Raw genomic sequence first — 20,353 nt, 5'->3', positions numbered from 1 at the left:
TCGATGATATATAGAGAATGGAGAGAAAAAAAAATGGGAGGAGGGAGGAGAGTCACTTACCTCCTACTGCTTTGCAGGGATGGTTGGCCTCTTCTTGTTAATTGGGGAGAACCAGAAGAAGAGGGGAAGTGATGATGCATGAAATGCACATCATGTAAACAAGTTTTTCATGCATTTTGTATCAAGTTTAAGGTTTTAAACCCATGTTAGATGTGTTTTGATAGTAAGGGGCTATGGTTTGAATTTCAGAAAAATCGAAGTTAAAATGAGAGAGTTATGGCTATTTCAGTGTTTGGGCATGGATTTCGAGGTGGATCGGATCCATATCCGACCCAATTAGGTTAATTGGACCTTGGATCAACTCTTTAAAAGTCCAAAACCCAACCCACACGCCTATCCAGATCCATTTCAAAAAGTTTTTCTGAAAACCCCCCAAAAAGAGGTGCCTAGAAAATATTTTTTTTATAACATTGTTTTTGCAAATTCCAAAAAGTATAAATATACTTTTTAGAGAAGCCCTAGGCGTCTTTGGCTGTGTTTGGACGCCCCTTGCAGTGAATCTACTCCAGCAACATCTTCCTCTCCATCTCCCTCACGTGTTGGCCATTGAAGACCGGTCTATGCTTGATTTTCAAGCATATTTTCGATCTTTCTTTTGTTTCTTTTCATTTCTTTCTTGTTCCTTGCTGTCTTTTCACCACTTTTTTGTATTTTTGCAGGTGTAGCAGAGGTGGAGACCATTAACCTTGGGCGGGAGTGCGCAACACACCTCCATCCGGCTTTCTACACCCTCCGATCGCGAATCGGCTCACATTCCATCGTCGGTGGATCTCCAACGTGTAGCAGCTGCAAAAGGTGCCATTTTTGGTGAAGTACAGCATTCTCGAACTGTATAGGACGTCCATCTCCAGCCACGGTCCGCTCTTCTTCATCCCCCCGGTCGTCGGATCTTCCAAAAGGTAGGTCTTCTTCTTCCTTCTCTTCTAGCTAAAACCTAAAGTGAGTGTTGGTCTTCTTTTCTTTATTTTCTGAGTGTTTCTTGCTTTCTTTTTGTTTTCAACCTTAGAATAGAGTCCGTGCATAGACCAGCACGTTAGATCTAGGTTTTTTTTATTGTTTACATGTTCGAGTATCGATTTTCATCATTTTTTAAGAAAAACGGGTAAATCGGCTAGAGTTTCTTCTAGCCGATTTGGGTTGTCTTCTCCAACGTGTGTGGCTGTGTTATTTCTACATAAAAAGCATTCAAAAAGATTAGTTTGAGTTATTTTGGGTGTTGGGAGCTTGAACAGAGGCGTTTTTCATTAAAAATCCATAAATCGGCTAGAACCATTCTAGCCGATTTTGATTTATTTTCAAGTTTTGCCTTAGTTCGGTTTTTGGCATCAAAGCTGGGTTAGTTGAACCTACGTAGATCATATTCCAGCAAGTTTACTGTAGATTTATTTTGCTTTGAGTTTATGTTGTCTTTTGAATTCTTTTGTTTATTCCTCTTTGGTTTAGAAAATTTTTTTTAGAAGTGCGGGTAATTTTTGTGTTTCAATTTGTTATTTGTTTGTGTGGTTGACATTTTTACAGTCTAGTAGAGTTGTGTGGGGGTAAATTCAGTAGTTTATGATATTTCTAATGAACGTGTGAGTGTTTTATTGTTTGAGTATTTTAAGCATATTGGAAAATTATCAAAAATCGATTTTTCGTAGAGTTTTGGTTTTATAGTGTTTGTGTAATGTAGTGTGTTTCGGTTTTTCATGAATTTAAGCATAGTATTATTCATGTTTTCATTTGTGTAATTAGGAGTTTTGTTTTAGATCATTTAATTTAGTTTCTCAAATTGTTTGTTATTTAGGTTACTCAATTTTTTAGTTTGAATTTTTTTTTTTTTTTTTTTATTAGTCTTCTTCTTCCCCAAGGTGGGGCGGCAGCCATTAGAGCTCCCCTTGAGCTCTTGGTCGATTTTTTTAGAAAGCCTTAATTGTCATTAGTTGAGTTAGGAAGGTGTCTAGGTTCAATGTATTAGGGTTTTCTTTTCTAGCCATTTTTAGGGGTTAATTAAGTAGGTTTTGGTAATTAGGGCAGCATTTAAGTTTAGAAAATCGTGTTTTTCAATTAGGCCTTTTCATTACCTAGGTGAGTCTTAAAGTATTTGGTAGTATATTCTTAATTTAGAGTTGGCGATTTTGAGAGGGGAGGTAATTAAGGTAATTGCATTTAAAAAGTTTTTGGAAAGAGTGGATTCCCCAAAAATTGTGTGGGATATTTAAGGAGGAAATAAATTTTGGATGTGCATTAAAGTAGGAGTTAGTCTTTGATCTTGGAAAGTGTTTTTGAAAATTAAACTAAAATTCCAAATTAAGTCCCACGATTTTCAGAAAGGAATAAATACTCTTTACTCAAGTTGGGAAAGCAAAAATCGTGGGGTTTTCTTCTAAGTTGGACTTTTCATTTTCCAAAGTGAGAGTTAAATACAATTAAGGAGAGTAACTCCCTCATTAAGTAGGACGGTTTATGGAGAATCCAATTTATTTCAAAGTTTGAGCAATTACCATTATTACCTTATTTTCCCAACCTTCTCCATTAAAATCGTGAACTTTGGATTAATTGTAGATTAATTAGGAGGTTACTACTTTAGTCTAGACCTAACCTAGTCAAACCGAGCCTAGGTCGAGTCAAACCCTAGTCTACACCCCCTTTGAGTCTAGTCAAAACCTAGCCTAGCCTAAGTCAAAGCCTAGACCACACCTAGGTCGAGTCTAAGACCAAAGCCTAAACTTAGTCAAGCTTAGTGGAGTCAACCCTAACCTAAGTTTAGGTCAACCTAGTCTACCTAACCTATCTAAGTCAAACCTAGTTGATTCAAACTTAGTCCAAGCCCACCTAAACCCAACCAACCCTAGTGACTAGGTCAACCCTAAACCGAGTTCAACCTAGTCTTAATAAGCCTAAGTCCAAGACCAAGACCTAACCCGAGTCAAGTTTTAGTCTAACCCAGGGTGAGTCCAAACCGAGGTCGAGTCAACCTTAACCTAAGTCAACCGAACCTAGTTGACTAAGTCAACTCAAAACCGAGTTAACCTAAGTCAACCAAACCCAACTAGTTAGGTCAAACCTAGCCGAGTCCACATTAGTCCGAGTCGAGTCCACCTTAGCTCGAGCCTATCTCTCTCAACCTAGTCAAAACCGAGCCTACCTAATCCAATCCGAGTTCATCCAAACCCAATCCGAACCTACTCAAGTCAAAACCGAGCCTAGTTGAGTTGACCGAGTAAACCCTAACCCTAGCCGTTGTTCTTTAGTGAAGTAAGTCCATTCAGTGTTATTTCTTTTGATTTTTATACTAATTAGTTTATTTATCTAATTTAGTTTTAGTGTAGAAGTGTGTGTACGTATATCGTATTTGTTTAGTATGTGTGAGATGTGTTTTGTGATGGATTGAATGATAGTTAAATATTAGTTAACTTAGTAGTTAGATTGCATTTTATTGTTTAGCATAGTTGCATTTACATGGTTAGTTAACGTAGTTATAGTCATAATTTGCTTATCGTATTTTGTTCATCGTGCATTTAGTGTATTCATAATAATCATCTGCATATACACTGTTATACAGTGTCATTTAGATTGCATTAGGTTTGATTTGTCTTTTAGAGTGTTAAAATAGATTCTTAAAGTGAATAGTGCACTCAAATAAAAACCAGATTTTTGCCCTGTCGCATTAGCATTAGCATTATTTTCTGTGCAAAAACTTTGTGTTTTCCAAATTTTTTTCTTCTATTCACTTTATTGATGTGTTATTTAACTGCAGACTAAATTTCAGCTCATTCGGAGTTGATTTAGTCTGATTTTTAAGCGTTTTGCGAAAACCGTTTTTTCTGGATTTCAAATTACAGGACTTGCGATATCCTGATTTTTCCCAGATTTGAAACGCTTATATCTGGAGTTCCGGATACTGTTTTTCAATTCCGTAAAAACTGTCAGTTTGTTTAATCTGTCAGTTGCAGAACAGAATAAATTTCGGGAAAATCAGACCTCGTTTGCTCTGTCAAACAGCAGTTTTCCGATAACCTGTCAGAATGCTATTTTACACTAGTTAGGGGCAGTTTCATAATTTTCCTAGTTTCGGCATTTTAGACTTGTTTTCAGTAGTTTCTGCATTTTAGGAGTTGCATAATCATCATACAGCATTAGTAGAAGTACTTTGGTTAATTTTAGAATTAACTTAATATTTTATTTAATTTTTGTGGGATAATTAGTATTTGTTTTATTATTTTTGTAAAATTAGAACTAGTTTTAGTTATTGTTTGCATTGTTAGAATAGAATACTAACTTAGCATTTTCTGCATTTTTAGGTGAAAAACATATTTTAGTTTCCAGGGTTATTGTCCAAGTGCAAAGATTCTCTAATTGGCGAAAAGACGGAAAGACCCTTGGTGTGGAGCAGAAGACTGATTGCTTGTTTATTTTCCTTTTAGTGATTAATTGTAGTTGTATTAATTTGATAATTGTAGATTGACATTTGTCATTAATAAATTAAATTTTCTAGAAATATTGTGCTTAATTCCTGTTCCCTGAGGATTCGACCCGTACTTACAACTTTGTGGAAAGTCGGTTTTTATATTTTTGGTTGACGATTTTCCAAAGTTTTATTGAAAATAATTGTTTTAAAAAGATCATTTCAAAATATCAACCAAATTTTGGCGCCGTTGCCGGGGAACGGCGAATTAATTACTGTATTTCTTAGAGTTTGATTTATTAATTTGTTTTAGTTAGTTAATTAGTCGTTTTATTTTTAGTTAGTAGGATTAGTAAGTGAATATAGGATTAACATAGTTAGTAAATATAGGATTCACGTTCTGTTCTTTCTAGGATTCACTTAAAAAATTCATTCTGCAAGGAGCGATTAGACAGGTGGGTTTTAGAAAAACATAGTTTGTGATTTCCTGTATTTATTTGTTTTAGCATTTTAGAATAGTTTACTTTGTTACTTAATCATTTAGTATAGAATTCTGACATAGCTATATAGCATATCTGTTTGTTTTTAGTTACTGTTATTTGTGTTATTTACATTTTAGTATCTGTGTTAGTTAAATTTTTTTTTTTTAGATTTAGGTCGTTTGCTTACATCTGGTCTTAGTACCAGTGTATGCAGGGTCGGCGAGGTCTAGGAACCCCATTACACCCATTTGTTGACAACTCAGAGAGAATTTTACATTCTCATCGAAGTTCGGCAACAATGGCTGACATGGATCCTCCACCTCCACCCCCAGTTCTTTCACGCCCTCTGCGGGAATACTTCATTCCCACAGACTATGTTCAGGCATCCTGCATTCGGAGACCCGATGTAGGAGCGCCACATTATGAGATTAAGGCCAGCATTATTCAAATGCTTCCATCCTTTTATGGCCTTAGTCATGAGGATCCCTACCGACATTTAGATGAATTCCTCGAAATCTGTTCTACTGTTAAGATACAGAATTTCGATGATGATGCGTTGAGGTTGACTCTATTCCCCTTTTCATTGAAGGACAGAGCCAAGTATTGGCTAAAGTCCTTAGATTCTGTAGAAATAGAGTCATGGGATCAATTGCAGCAGGAGTTTCTTCGGAAATATTTTCCCATTGGTCGTACGAACCAATATCGTAGAGCCATCACTAGCTTTTCAGAGCTAGATGGTGAGTGCTTTCATGAGACCTGGGAGAGAATGAAGGATCTCCTCAGGAAATGTCCCCATCATCAGGTGCCAAAATGGCAACTGGTGCAGAGCTTCTATGATGGATTGTCTGACAAGAATCGTCAGATGATCGACTCTTCATGTGGAGGGACATTCATGCTGAAGAGCGAGGACGAAGCATGGAGGCTATTTGATACATTGGCTGAGAATTCACTCCACCATGCTTCGAGCTCTCAATCTGATAGAGCCACACCCAGCATTCAGAAGAAAGCTGGTGTTCTTGAAGTTGGTCCATCTACTGCACTACAGTGCAAGGTAGACATGATTGCTCAGAAGCTGGACCAGCTTCTCTCAGGACCATCCACTACACAGTAGGTGTGTACTCTTTGTGCCAGTCCGGCACACGAGATCACTGAGTGCCCTTCGGCAACTCAGTACCCTGAATTTGTTCAAGAACAAGTTCAGGCAGCTCAAGGTTACGTCAGACCGCCGAATAACCCATTTTCATCGACATATAATCCGGGTTGGCGTAACCATCCCAATTTTTCATGGAAGAATCCACAGTCTTCCATGCAGATGCCTACATCCTCGCAGCCAGTTCGGCAGCCATCTTTTACTCAGTCATTTCAAAGACCGAACTATGCTCAGTCTTCTTCTTCTTCTGTTACTCCCTCGATTCAGCAGGAGTCTGCCCCGCAGACATCTTTTGAGGAGAGACTTCTCCAGGCATTCCAAGAGGTGAAAACCTCTAATCAGAACGCCTTCGAGAAGTGTAGCCAGATTTTGAGCTCGCATACGCAGTCCATTGCGAAGTTAGAGTCGCAAATGGGACAGTTAGCTGAGGCTATTAGTAGGAGACCCGAGGGTACATTGCCGAGTCAGGCTGTCATGAACCCGAAGGGTAAGGACCAGATGACTGGAGGCCTATTTCATACTGAGACACAGCAGCAGGCTAAATCAGTTATGGCCTTGAGGAGCGGACGTGAGTATCACGTCGAGAGCAGAGAGCGAGAGAGTAGGGAGAGGATAAAGGAGCCAGAGACCATTGTTTCACCTACGTTGGCTCAATCATCATCATCCCCATCCCCATCATCACCTTCACCAGCTTCATCATCTTCATCCTCAGAGAAGAAGAAGAAGGATAGGAGTGAGCCTTCTCACAAAGAGGAGGAACCAGCAGAGTATATTCCCCTACCACCCTATCCCAAAGCATTAGAGTCTCCTGGTTATAGAGGGAAGCAAGGTGCGAAGATCCAGGACATGCTTGACATCTTCAAGCATGTGCAGATCAACCTACCTTTGCTCGATGCTATTCAGCAGGTGCCGGCATATGCCAAATTCCTGAAGGAACTATGTACGCAGAAGCGTAAATCTAGAGAGCGAGTTCCTAACAGGGTCCATCTGACTGAGCAGGTGAGTTCAGTACTTCAGCATCAGACACCACCAAAGCTCAAGGACCCTGGAGCCCCTATCATTGCTTGTACTATAGGGAACATCTGGATAGAACGCGCATTGCTCGATCTTGGAGCAAGCGTGAACATTCTGCCCGGATATTTCTTCGATTCTTTCGGGCTAGGTGAGATGAGATCGACTCTGATTACACTGCAGCTGGCAGATCGTTCAGTCAAGGTACCGAGAGGTGTCTTGGAGGACGTGATAGTTAAGGTGGATGACTTTTATTTTCCAGTCGATTTCATTATTCTTGATATGGAAGGAGTGGATAGCCAGCACCAGACTCCGATTATTTTAGGTAGACCATTTTTGGCAACTGCCAATGCGTGTATCAATTGCAGAACCGGAGCCATGGATCTCTCATTCGGCAATAGGAAGGTAAAGCTGAATATTTTCAATGCCGCAATGGGACCAGCAGGAGACATGGACTGCTTTCATGTAGACATTGCACAGGAGTTAGTGGAGGAGCAGTCTGAGTTGTACATTACTGAGGATTCTTTAGATCTGTACCATATAGATAAGAATAGTAGTGTAGAGAGTGTAGATGTGTCTAGGGTGTCGTCAGAGAGACCACCTTGGGGAGCGGTCAGGGAGCCTCTTCCACCACTTGCTGAGACCCCCGCTAAATCTTCGATTGAGTCACCTCCGAAACTTGAGTTGAAACCCTTACCGGATTCACTCAAGTATGCATACCTCGGAGATGATGAGACTCTGCCTGTGATCATCTCATCCTTGCTCACTGAGGAGCAAGAACAGAGACTGCTGACTATTCTTCGAGAGCACAAGGCAGCGATTGGCTGGGGAGTTGCTGATCTGAAGGGGATTGATCCTTCATTCTGCATGCATAGGATCCATTGTGATGAGGAAGTCAAGCCATTTAGGGATATGCAGAGAAGGCTAAATCCCAACATGAAGGAAGTGGTGAAGAAAGAGGTGGTGAAGTGGTTGGATGCCGGAATCATTTACCCTATTTCTGATAGCCAGTGGGTCAGTCCGATTCAAGTGGTGCCGAAGAAGTCAGGACTCACTGTGGTTGAGAATGAGAAGGGTGAGAGAATTCCGATGAGGACCACTACAGAATGGCGAGTCTGCATCGATTATAGGAAGCTGAATGTGGCAACTAGGAAAGATCATTTCCCATTGCCATTCATTGATCAGATCTTAGAGAGACTCGCAGAACAGAGCTACTACTGCTTTCTAGATGGGTATTCAGGATACAATCAGGTAGCTGTCCATCCTGACGACCAGGAGAAGACCACATTTACATGTCCTTATGGCACCTTCGCGTTTAGACGTATGTCGTTCGGGCTCTGTAATGCCCCGACTACTTTTCAGAGGTGTATGCTTGCTATCTTCTCGGACATGATTGATGATGTGATGGAAATTTTTATGGATGACTTTTCAGTGTATGGCTCTTCTTTTGAAGATTGCCTCCAAAAACTTGCTCGAGTACTAAGTAGGTGTGCGGAGACCAATCTCGTCCTGAGTTGGGAAAAGAGCCATTTTATGGTCCAGGAGGGGATTGTGCTAGGACACATAGTGTCCAAGCGTGGTATTGAGGTTGACAGAGCGAAGGTGAAATCCATTTCCCGTTTGACTCCACCCACCTCTATGAGGCAGATTCGATCATTTTTAGGGCATGCGGGATTTTATAGGCGGTTCATAAAAGATTTCAGCAAAATCTCTCGACCGCTTTGCACGTTATTGGAGAAAGACCTTTGTTTTCGGTGAGGATTGTATGAAGGCCTTTGAGATTCTCAAAGAGGCCTTGATTACTTGTAACGCCCCGGATTTCCAAAACAAAGCTAAGTTAAAATTTTAATGAATTTCTTTTTTTTTTTCTTTGCAGCGGAACTTACAAAAGCTTTTAGCAGCGGAATCAGACGATAATGAGTCGTCAGTTTTAGAAAACTCCGGGCACGTTGCAGGTATGTGGCCAAGCAACTCATTGACCACCAAAGTGTTCCATTTTATCAAAAACATATGTTTATTACAACACTACTGCTTAGGAAAGCAGTGTAGGTTCAATAAAAAGGAAGCAGTACAACTCTGTCTAGAGAAACCCTGGAACTCGATGCCGCCTTGCTCCGCATATCGCCACGCAGGTTCAACACCTGAAATCCCCATAAAACGGGGTCAGAACCACTGATGGTCTGGTAAGCATGCAGTCATACATGCATTCAACTCAAATACAATAATGACCACTCAGGGTCACAATGCGCAATAACGACGCTCAAGCCTCCAAAACTTAGCGTATATCGCAAGAGCCTCTATAGGGCTATGAGTTGAACATCCGCTCGAGTCCTCATGACTTAGAGCAAGCCTTTTCAGGGCTGTGATTTGAATAACCGCTTAAGTCTCCACGACTTAGCCATGACCTCTTTTGGGTCTCAAAGTGATGTCTAGCTCAAGTCTTCATACTTGGCACATCTGTATCCCACGCATCTAAGGACAACTCCTCGAGCTTCGCTTAGTCGTGCGGATACAACACGGGTCTTTGCCCAGTCGGTCCAGTAGTATACCGAACATGACACCTTCACAAAGGTTATGCAGGACTGACTCAACACGTCATCCACTCATACATTCAAAGCATCGCTGCACCTAGAACTAATGCATTGTTTGATAATTAACCGCTCCCGCCTTTGGTACGCAGGTAGAGCTATTGTCCGGGCATCAACGCGACGTTCTGGGGGTTGATTATTCTATGTATTTTAGATACCCCAGAGGCCTGTTGACCCTATCCATAGTAGGGCAGTGTGTTTCAACTGGGAGAATCCTACTAGGCCCATATTCGGATGCATCCTCTACTTGCAGTAGTTGGGTTCAATCCTTAGATCTTAAGGATAACCACGACCCCAAAACCCATGAGTGACTGAGGCCATCGTGGACTCTATCAGGTCCAAAGTAAAATACATGTCACTCAAGGCTGTACCATCACTGTCATTCCAAAGTGAGCATAATTCCTGAAGGGATCTGCCAGTCTTACAATTACTTAGACAGAATCTGCATGCCATTTAGGCAGCCCGTGCTTTCAGCACTACGGGAGTGTGTACCCGACCCCATTCAGTCCGCCCCAACACAGTCATTACTGAGGGGGTACCCCTAACACGATTTTCAACCGCGGGGTATGTGCGACCTTAAGTCTTATTCATATGCATGCAGAACACCGCTCTTTGGCACTTCGGCCACCACGAGCATCACACCTCTTTGGGTGGAAACAACGCACTCTGGCTCTTCGGCCCTTACGAGTCTGGTTGAGTAACCGTTCTCATTGAGCATGCATATGACTCGATCTAAATAGATCGGCTACTCGGCGTATTTTTACGCAACGAGTCCAAACCTAGCCAAGGCGCAACCTTTACTCCGGCTCAGCGGCCCTTACGAGCAAGGTGCCCTTGCAGGCACAAGGATATGAGCCGATCTGGCATTGTTCCATCAACGGACATCATTATACCGTTCCATTGGTTCAGGCAGCTCTTCTGCCAACCATTTCGTCAGCACATCCCCTGCTCTATCGGCAGCGGTGCGACGAACCCTTCTACGTTTGTAGAAGGCAATCCATGAACTGGGTAGCACTCTGCTATATGTCAGAGTATCCTGCTACATTCTTTCTGAGCTATTCTTAGCTTCTTCAGAAATTTCAGCAGCACTTCCTCTCTTTTACGGAGAAAGCGTGTGTTTCTTTTATCCATTTCAGCGGCATCTCCCCTCTTTGGTAGGAAATCGCCACGCTTAATCCGGGAAATGGATGCGCACCGTTGTGCGTACTTTGCATCCATCAAGGTTGCAGGAACCCTTGGCCATAGCCAGGCCATACGTAATTGACATAGTTTTTACGTAAAGAGCATTTTGCCAAAAAGTGAAGCCTTTCCAATAGGGGCTTCATTCGTCAAGCAGAATCTTGAACGAGGAGCGGTCAGGGAATCGCATTGGCGATTTGGAGTTTGATCTTCATTTGAACGCTCATTTATGCGCTATATATGTAGTATAAGCAGAAGCCTGTGCTTTATACAGCGGCGGCGTAAAGAAATGCATATACTATTGTTCAGGGTGTGTAACTGAATGAAATATTCTACATATATAACAAAGCAGAAGCCTTGGCATCGTTCGACGCGACGGCGTAAGTAAATACATTGCAGAAAGCAGGAGCCTTGGCATCGTTCGACGCGACGGCGTAAGTAAATGCATAATCGGAAATGCAGTAATCGGAAGTGCAGAAAACAGGGAGCCTTGGCATCATACGACGCGACGGCAAAGGTAAATTACATAGCCTGTGCGATATAGGATGCGTCGGCAGAATCAGCAGATATACACCTAGATCCGTATCCAACGATAGTTACGCGGTGAGCGGGTGAACACCGAAGTGTTCTGAAGGGCTCAACCAAGAACTAGGGCAAGATACCATTTTGAAAACGCATATACTGCGTGTTTGAACATAGATATATCCGACGATAGTTACGAGACGAGCGGGTGAACACCGAAGTGTCCAAAAAGGGCTCAATCAAGAACTAAAGCAAGATACTACTTCAGAAAGTATATTCTATATACAAACAGTCAAATACTTGAGAGAGATGGATCAACGAAGCGAACTTACTTCAAATCGTGGAAGAAACGGCTCCGGGTTGCTTCTTTGGCTTCGAGCCTTCCTTCGAGAGGTCAGACTAAGTCAGATGAAGCTGACTTAGTTGAGAAAGAGGTAGAGTAGGTCAAGCTACTCAACCTAAGTGGTTTGAACCAAACAGGGTTCGATCCAAGTCAACTGGGTTCGGCAGGTTCGAACTCAGCTCAAGTAGGCTAAGTCTGGGTTCAGAAACCCAAACCGGAATCAGGACCAAAAAGGACTTTGACTTTGACTTTAAACCCAACTAGGTTCAAGTCAAGTCAACTGGGTTTGGACCAGGTCAAGTGGGTTCAGACCCAGGTCAGGTGGGTTAGGACCAGGTCAGGCAGGCTCAGGCTAAGTCAGGTAGGCTCAGACCTACTGGGCTAGGTAGGGGAGGTTTTAGGAAGTAGGAGAGAGAAAGAGGAGGCTAGAAAGGGGGGGACGATTTTTTCTAAAGGGGAGGGCCTTTATTTATAGGAAATGAAACTTGGGCCCCAAGTTTCCCCTTTACCCATTTGCCCTTGGCTTCTTTTTAATGCCAAGAGGTTCCTTGGTGTGGGGCCCACTTGGATATTCCATGGGATATTTTTGTGGGTCCCACCAGATATTTTCTGAGGAATATTCCTGTGGGTCTCACCAATATTTCTGTGGGTCCCGCAAGAATTTCGGGTTTCCGGCAATTTTTTTCCGAAAAATTCTGAGTGCGTCATTCCCTTCGTATTGACGTAACTAAGAAAGTTGGCTCGCAGGAATCCTTTGATTTCATTCAGGTAGGAAGTTATGGCTTCCAGAGTGTTTGAGCATATATTCACGATTCGACGAATATCCTAAGTATAACTGGCTCGCAGGAATTGATTCGTTTCGCATTCTGAGAAAAATGCTATTTTTACCGGTAAATGCCTCATGAATTTTATTCAGATATTTTCTGAAAAATTGCGGGTCTTACATCATTACCCCCTTAAAGGTATTTCGTCCGCGAAATTCAGCTAAGAGTACAAGGTGAAGAGTTCAGGATATTTATCCCACATATCCGATTCGGGCTCCCAAGTGCAATCATCGATTCCATGATGCTGCCACCTCACTTTAACAAGTGGAATGACCTTCATTCTTAGCACTTGCTCCCGGCGGTCTATGATCTCCACTGGCCTTTCTTCTACCGTCATATCTTCTCGAATGTCAATATCTTCATGTTGAATGATGTGAGAAGGATCATGAACGTATTTACGAAGCATTGATATGTGAAATACATCATGTATTTGCGCGTATTGTGGTGGCAATGCTACTCGGTAGGCAGTCTCTCCGATTCGGCTCAAAACTTCGAAGGGACCAACGAATCTGGGGCTGAGCTTCCCCTTCTTTCCAAAACGAAACACACTCTTGGTTGGAGAGACCTTGATAAAAACCTTATCTCCAACCGCAAAAGTGAGTTCCCTACGCCGCTGATCGGCGTAGCTCTTCTGTCGACTCTGAGCAGTCAGTAGCTTCTTTCTGATCATGTGGACCTACTCAGTATAATGCTGCAACACAATGGGCGAGTCCAAGGTTCGCTCACCCACTTCACCCCAATGGATTGGTGATCGACAGGGTCGCCCGTACAAGGCTTCATACGGTGCCATCCCAATGCTAGCGTGGTGGCTATTATTATAAGCAAATTCAGCCAACGCTAGGTGGGAATCCCAATCACCCTTCCATTCCAGCATACAGGCTCTTAACATATCTTCAAGAGTCTGTATGGTTCGTTTTGATTGCCCATCTGTTTGGGGATGGAATGTTGTACTGAACTTGAGTTTCGTCCCCAGGGCTCTCTAAAGCTGCTCCCAAAAGTGAGAGGTGAACTTCGGGTCACGATCAGATATAATCGAAATCGGCACTCCATGGAGTCTAACGATTTCCCGAATGTAGATCTCTGCCAATCGTTCAGTTGAGTATCGAGTGTTGATTGGCAGGAAGTGAGCAGACTTGGTGAGTCTGTCCACGATCACCCATATCGAATCGTGTTGTCTCTTGGATCGAGGCAATCCAACGATGAAATCCATCGTAATGCCTTCCCATTTCCATTCTGGAATCTCGATCTGTTGCATCTTTCCACCAGGTCGCTGATGTTCGATCTTAACTTGCTGGCAGATCAAACACTTCGAGACAAACGTAGCCACATCACGCTTCATACCCTTCCACCAGTACTTTCTCTGTAAATCTCGGAACATCTTCGTACCCCCAGGGTGGATAGTATATTTGCTACTATGGGCCTCCTGGAGTACTTCCTGTCTTAGCTCAGTGTTATTTGGAACCCAAATTCTTTCTTCCATCCATATTCCTCCATCTTCTTTCAAATGGAAGAAAGTGTCATCTCTTTCAGCACGAGTTTTCAATTCCAAGTACTGAGGATCCTTGAACTGTTCGGCTACGATGCGATCGAGGAACTCAATGTGGATCGTCAAACATGACATTTGGATTCTACCTGAATCAGCCAAAAATGGCTTCCACTTGACGAAATCCTCCATCAACTTCCATTGTCCAGTTAGGCTGGCCAGAGTGCCAACAGTCTTGCGACTAAGGGCATCTGCTACAACATTCGCCTTTCCAGGGTGATAGGAAAGCGTGAATTCATAGTCTTTGAGGAATTCCAGCCATCGCCGTTGCCGCATATTGAGTTCTTTTTGAGAAAAGAGGTATTTTAGGCTTTTATGGTCCGACATGACCTCAAATTTCTCTCCATACAGGTAGTGTCGCCAGATTTTAAGAGCGAACACTACCGCGGCAAGCTCAAGATCGTGGGTTGGATAGTTTTTCTCATGGACTCTCAACTGTCGTGACGCATAGGCGATTACTTTGCCATGCTGCATCAACACACAACCCAGACCTGTTCCCGAGGCATCGGTATAAGCCACGAAGCCTCCCTGACCAGAAGGTAAGGTAAGGACAGGGGCAGTGGTAAGCCTCTGTTTGAGAACCTCAAAGCACTCCTTACACTGGTCAGTCCATTCAAACTTTACTCCCTTTTTTAGTAATTTCGTCATGGGTACGGCGATTCGGGAGAAGTCTTGTATGAACTTCCGATAATATCCGGCAAGTCCAAGGAAGCTACGGAGCTCACTGATATTTTCTGGCTGCTTCCAGTCCATCACAGCTTCCACCTTCGCAGGATCCATTGCGATTCCATCTTTTGAGACCACATGACCAAGGAACATCACTTTGTCTAGCCAGAATTCACATTTTGAAAACTTAGCATAGAGTTGGTTATCTTGAAGGGTTTTCAAGACGATTTTCAAGTGCTCTACGTGTTGTTCCTTGTTCTCAGAATATACGAGAATGTCATCAATAAAGACGATGACAAAGCTATCCAAATATGGTCTGAATATCCGGTTCATTAGATCCATAAAGCCAGCAGGCGCATTAGTGAGTCCAAAGGGCATTACTACGAACTCATAATGGCCATATCTCGTTCTGAAGGCAGTCTTAGGTATATCCTCTTCCTTTACTCTGAGTTGATGGTACCCAGACCTGAGGTCGATCTTGGAGAACACTGTAAACACCCCAAATTTTCCTCATCCATTCTCAAACAACCCTCCTCGTGTAGTGCCAACCCTGTTAGGTCAGTGTAGGAGTGAAACCCCGAGTCAGTTTCAGAAAATCAGCATTTTACCCATTTTCATTAGGAAAATTACCATTTTACCCCTAGGTCATCCCGGACCCCAGTTAGTCGGAGTCAACCAAGCTCATTGGTCAGTTCAGAACATTTAGAATGTCAATCATCTCAAGCTCATCTGAGCTCACAATGAACAAGCCATTTTCATTTCTGACCATTATTGCCAAAATGGGATCATCTCTTCAGAAATGAGCTCATTTCTCACTCAAATCCAAGCCAATTGTCTCTGAGTCAGTCATTCATAGTCAGTCATACTCCCCAGAGTCTAACTTGAGCTCACCAGAAGTTCAAGCACTCCAGTTTCAGTTCAAAACCATTTCCAAATGTCCAGGAGTCCATTTCAGCTCTTTCAACTGAAATTGAGTCGAGTTCAGCCAATTGAGCTAGTGTTCAAGCTTCGATTTTAGTTCACCTCAGTATTACTGACCTTTGTTTCAGCTCAAACCCAGTTCAGGTTCGTAATTCACTTCATTCCAATGACCATTCCATATCATTTCTCTAAAAATGGCAGCTTTTCTTGAAAATTAAGTTGGAAAGGTCAGTTGAGTCAATATCATTGTCAGTTCATTTGAGTTCTAAAACTCTAAAACCCAGCTCAATCCAGTTCATTTCAGTTTAATCCAGCTCAAACCCTAATTTCCAGTGTCACTCTAGCTTGGCAGAGCTCGAAAATCATTTCTTCAACCATTTTTTTTTGCAAATTTTGTCAATTTTAACACTTTTTGAACTGATACAAGTGTCAATCAGGGTCTAACATCCAAAATTCTTCATTCAGGGTTAGCATTTCGCATAGCATTTCATGTCATTTCTCATCATTTCATATCATTTCTCAGCATTTCATAACATTTCATCACATTTCATTTCATTTTCGAAGTCCAGAACTCCAGCTTTATAAATTTCAATCCAGATTGAGTTTTAAAAGTTTTCAAAAATCAATTTCAAACCTCGGGTTTCCAAAATTGACATTTTCACCCCGAGAGTCTAAATTTGGAAATATTTTCTCAAAAAAAATAATCTGGATTTCTTTCAAAATCAAATTTTCAAGTTTTACACTGGATTTGCTTCGCAATGAGCTATTGAACTTCAAAATCTGAGCTCGTTTCAAAAACTGCCAAAAATAGCTCGTTTTGTCTGAAAATAGATTTGGAAGCATTTTCTCAACAAAAACAATTTGGATTTCTTCCAAAATTAAATTTTTAAATTCTACATTGGATTTACTTCACAACGAGGTATTGAACTTCAAAATCCGAGCTCGTTTTAAAAACTGCCAAAAATAGCTTGTTTCATCTGGAAAGTTTCTGAAAAGACTATTTTACCCCTTTAATCGTCAAAATGAATTTCAAAAGTGGAATTTGGACCCGCTCTGAGATGGCCCATCCATTTGCATTTTCTGTTTTAATTTATAAAAAAAGAAAAAAAATTACCTTTTTCTTTATTTTTTTTGTTTGTTTTATTTTTTTTATTATTTTATTTTCCTAAGGTGGGACCCACAAGGGGGTCGACCACCCTAGCCCATTTCCTTTCTTTCTTTTTTTATTTTTATTTTTATTTTTATTTTTATTTTTATTTTTATTTTTATTTTTTTTACTTTCCTTTTTTTTTCTTTTTTTTCTTTCTTTTCTTTCTTTCTTCTTTCTTTTTCTTTCTTTCTTTCTTTCCTCCTTTCTTTCCTCTCCCAGCCACTCACGTATACCCTATCCAGCCCCTTATCTTCCTCTTTCCCTCTCCTTTTCCTCCCTTTCTTTCCTTTTCTTTCTCCCCTCTTCTTTCCTTTTCCTTTTCCTTCTTCCCTTCCTTACTCCTTTCTTCCTCCAAAGCCATACGGCTGTAGCATTGGGCATTACACAGCCTTCTTCATTAATCAATGGTAACTTAGGGAAAGATATCATCTTTCCTAAGTTACCAATCAAAAACAAAAAGGAAAAAAAGAACGGCTGGCCTCCCAAGCTCGATTGACGTCTCTCTCTTTCTCTCTCTCTCTCTCTCTCTCCCTTGGGCTCTCTCCTTCTCTCTTGGCTGTTGCAGCCACAACAACCATCCTCCTTGTAGCAGCTCCTCACCATTGCTGCAACATCTACAGCAGCTTCTCCACCTCTCCTTCCTTGACAGCACCACCTACACTTGATGCAGCCCATCTTTCACCACAGCACAGCAGCTTCATCTTCAAGTTCCAGCAAGCTCCTCCCTAATCAAGGCAGCAGCAACATACTATCATCATTAGCTCCAACTTCCATCATTGCAGCACCTTCAAACTTCAAGCTCTCCACAGCAGCAGTTGGGCCTCCATCACAGCCACCTTCCACAACCGCAGTTGGGCCACCTTCCACAACAGCAGCTGGGCCTCCAACAGCAGCCCTTCATTGCAGCCATCTTCAAACTTCTCAAAGGCAGCAGCCACCAAAGGGGAGCTCTTTGCAGCCACAGCCACACCTTCATCCTTGGCAGCACCACAGGGACACCTCCACAGCAGCATAGCCATCTTCAGCAAGCCTCCTTCACACCCTTGCTACCAGCCACAACCAACTTCAAGTGCAGCCACTACCTTCATCACACGTTCCAGCCGGCACCTCCTTCTTGACTTCCAGCCATCCTCACCTTGGTGCCTTTGACGCCCCAACTTCCTCAACCTTGGATCATCTCCACCACATCCGCTTTCCTTCAGCCAATCCCAACAAACCCAAGGTAAGAGCTTCATCTTTTTACTTTTTTATTTTCATTACTTTCTTGCTTAAGGCTACATGGAGTATGGGATCCCTCCGATGGATGGATCGGATCCCCTATCACCATAGCCAAAATTGAGTTTAGATTATACCCCCCTGATTATTTTTGTTTTATCATTGAATTCATGTAAATTTCGTATTATAGGCCTCATATTTAGATTATTTTAATGCTTTATAGGTATTTTGATTAGTTTCTTTAATATTTGCTTATTAGTTTATAGGTTTTGATTTTAAGCGTCAGTCCAGCCTTCGTTTCATGTTTAATTGTTCATTTATAAATTTCAAAAATTTTATGATAGATGTATGGGTTAATCATTAATTTCTCTGCAAAAATTCGGATCGATTTGAGTTTAATAACTCTATCTAATAAATCTAAAGTACAGATCAGGTTTTAAACCCTCTGGAAATTCCAGATTCCCATTTAGTAGGGTTGTCGACCCAAGATCGCCTCCATGGATGATTCAATTTTCCCTCAAAAAATCATAGTGGATTCATCATTGAATATACTGATTATCTGGAAATTTTGAAGTTTTTCCAGTTTGTTTTACTCTCTGTAAAAAATCGGATTTCCCAGACCTCTGGGAAAATCTTGATTTTCTTTTGTCAAGGTATAGACAGACTCTAATGCATCAAGTCCTCCCAATCCGTATCCTGTCCGCAAAACCTTTCAACATGAAAGTTGTTCCTAACATAATTTTCTATCATTTCCCAAAATTTAGGAATTTTTGGATCTGTTTCATTATTTTTCCCGGATTTTCTCTTTCTGTCTAACAGATTCCAATGTCCAGAAATTCCAGAGATTTAGGTCTCTGATAACAGTATGATCTTTTCCAAACCGTAACCCGAATACCAATAGTGTCAAAAGATAAAATCTTCCTATGTTTGTCAGGGGCATTTTCCCACAATTTCAGCCATTTTCCCATCTGTCTGCCATTTTTACCATATTTTCTACCGAAACCTGTCTGTTTCTTTCATTTACTAGAGTCGCCGGATTCCGATCCGACTTGCCGGAGTGGCACAGCTCCGACCATAGGTCAAAACCAAAAAGTGTAAAAGGAAAAAATCCTTTCCTTACTGTCCTCTGTCATCCCATAAAATTTGGGAAATTTTTATGGAAGTTTGATATCCTAAATCCCCTTTAGAATCAATATTTTAGGCAAAAATCATAAAATTTAGGGTTTTTATTTGAATTTTCATATTTAAAAGTACAAAAAAAATTAGATTTTCGAGCTCCATTCTATTTTTAGGGTTATTTTAGGTGTTCATGCCAAATTTGGTTTAATTCCAAGTTCATTTGCTCCATGTGTTAGTTTATCTTTAAATTCAGAAGCGAAAATCAGGCGAAAATCAGGTTAAATTTGATATTTTATGATATTTTCGCCATTTTAGGGTTTGTATCATGTACATAAGCATGTAGAATCATATTAGGGTTAATTTTAATCTCCTTTGCATTTCATATTTTTCAATTTTGCAAAATTTATTTCAGAAAACCCTGGTTTCAAGGCCATAGTCTTGTTATCAGGGGTATTTTGGTCATTTTGACCTAAATTTCAAAATTTCAATTTCTAATTCTCCAAAATTTCATGCATATCATCATATTTTATTATATTATGTTTGATTTATTTCATTTGATTTTCAAAATTCCAAAATTTATAAAAATTCTTTCATAAAACCCTGATTTCAAGGTCATTAGGGGTATTTTGGTCATTTTGAACCCCAATTTCGAATTTTCAAGTTTATTTTCCAAATTTATTCATTATTTATTATGTTTATATCAAAGGGGGGTATGAATTTGGGTTTATATCTGAATAATATCCGATAATTTCCCATATTTTCGGATAAATTCAGAAAAACCTACATTTTTGTGCTAACCTTGTTTTCTAGTTTTGCAGGAACATTCAAGAAGAAGACTTAGCTTTTATTTTTTTATTTCAATTCAATGTAACCTCAAATGTAATAATTTGGAAAAAGAGTTACTTTTCTGCTTAGAATAGGGTTGCATTGCATATAGTTTAATTTCTGCAAAATTTTAATATGTGATGTATGATTCATGCACATTATTTTAAATTCACTATGGTTTACACGAATGGCACGTGCACAAGCTCTTATGGAGTTTATAAACTCGGTGGGATTCGTATTTATGGCCATAGTCAGAATACGAAGAAAACCAAGATTTATGATCTTCATATTAGCCACATTCAGCCTACACACTTAGGCTAACTTCAAAATGCACTGCATTTCTCAAAGTTTTAAAAGGATTTACCAAT

General features: G+C 41.0%; 1 non-coding gene across 1 annotated transcript; it reads right to left on the bottom strand.

Annotated features, from left to right (window-relative positions):
• Positions 1-5,630: 5,630 nt before the first annotated feature.
• Positions 5,631-5,733, bottom strand: LOC149845529 (small nucleolar RNA R71). Its single transcript, XR_016430703.1, has one exon. It is a non-coding gene; the product is annotated as a small nucleolar RNA R71 (small nucleolar RNA).
• Between the last annotated feature and the right edge of the window lie 14,620 nt (positions 5,734-20,353).

The sequence above is a fragment of the Nuphar pumila genome, chromosome 2 (assembly GCF_984573655.1).
Source record: "Nuphar pumila chromosome 2, dmNupPumi1.hap1.1, whole genome shotgun sequence".
Classification (NCBI taxonomy): domain Eukaryota; kingdom Viridiplantae; phylum Streptophyta; class Magnoliopsida; order Nymphaeales; family Nymphaeaceae; genus Nuphar; species Nuphar pumila.
This window is presented reverse-complemented; position numbering and strand designations above follow the sequence as displayed.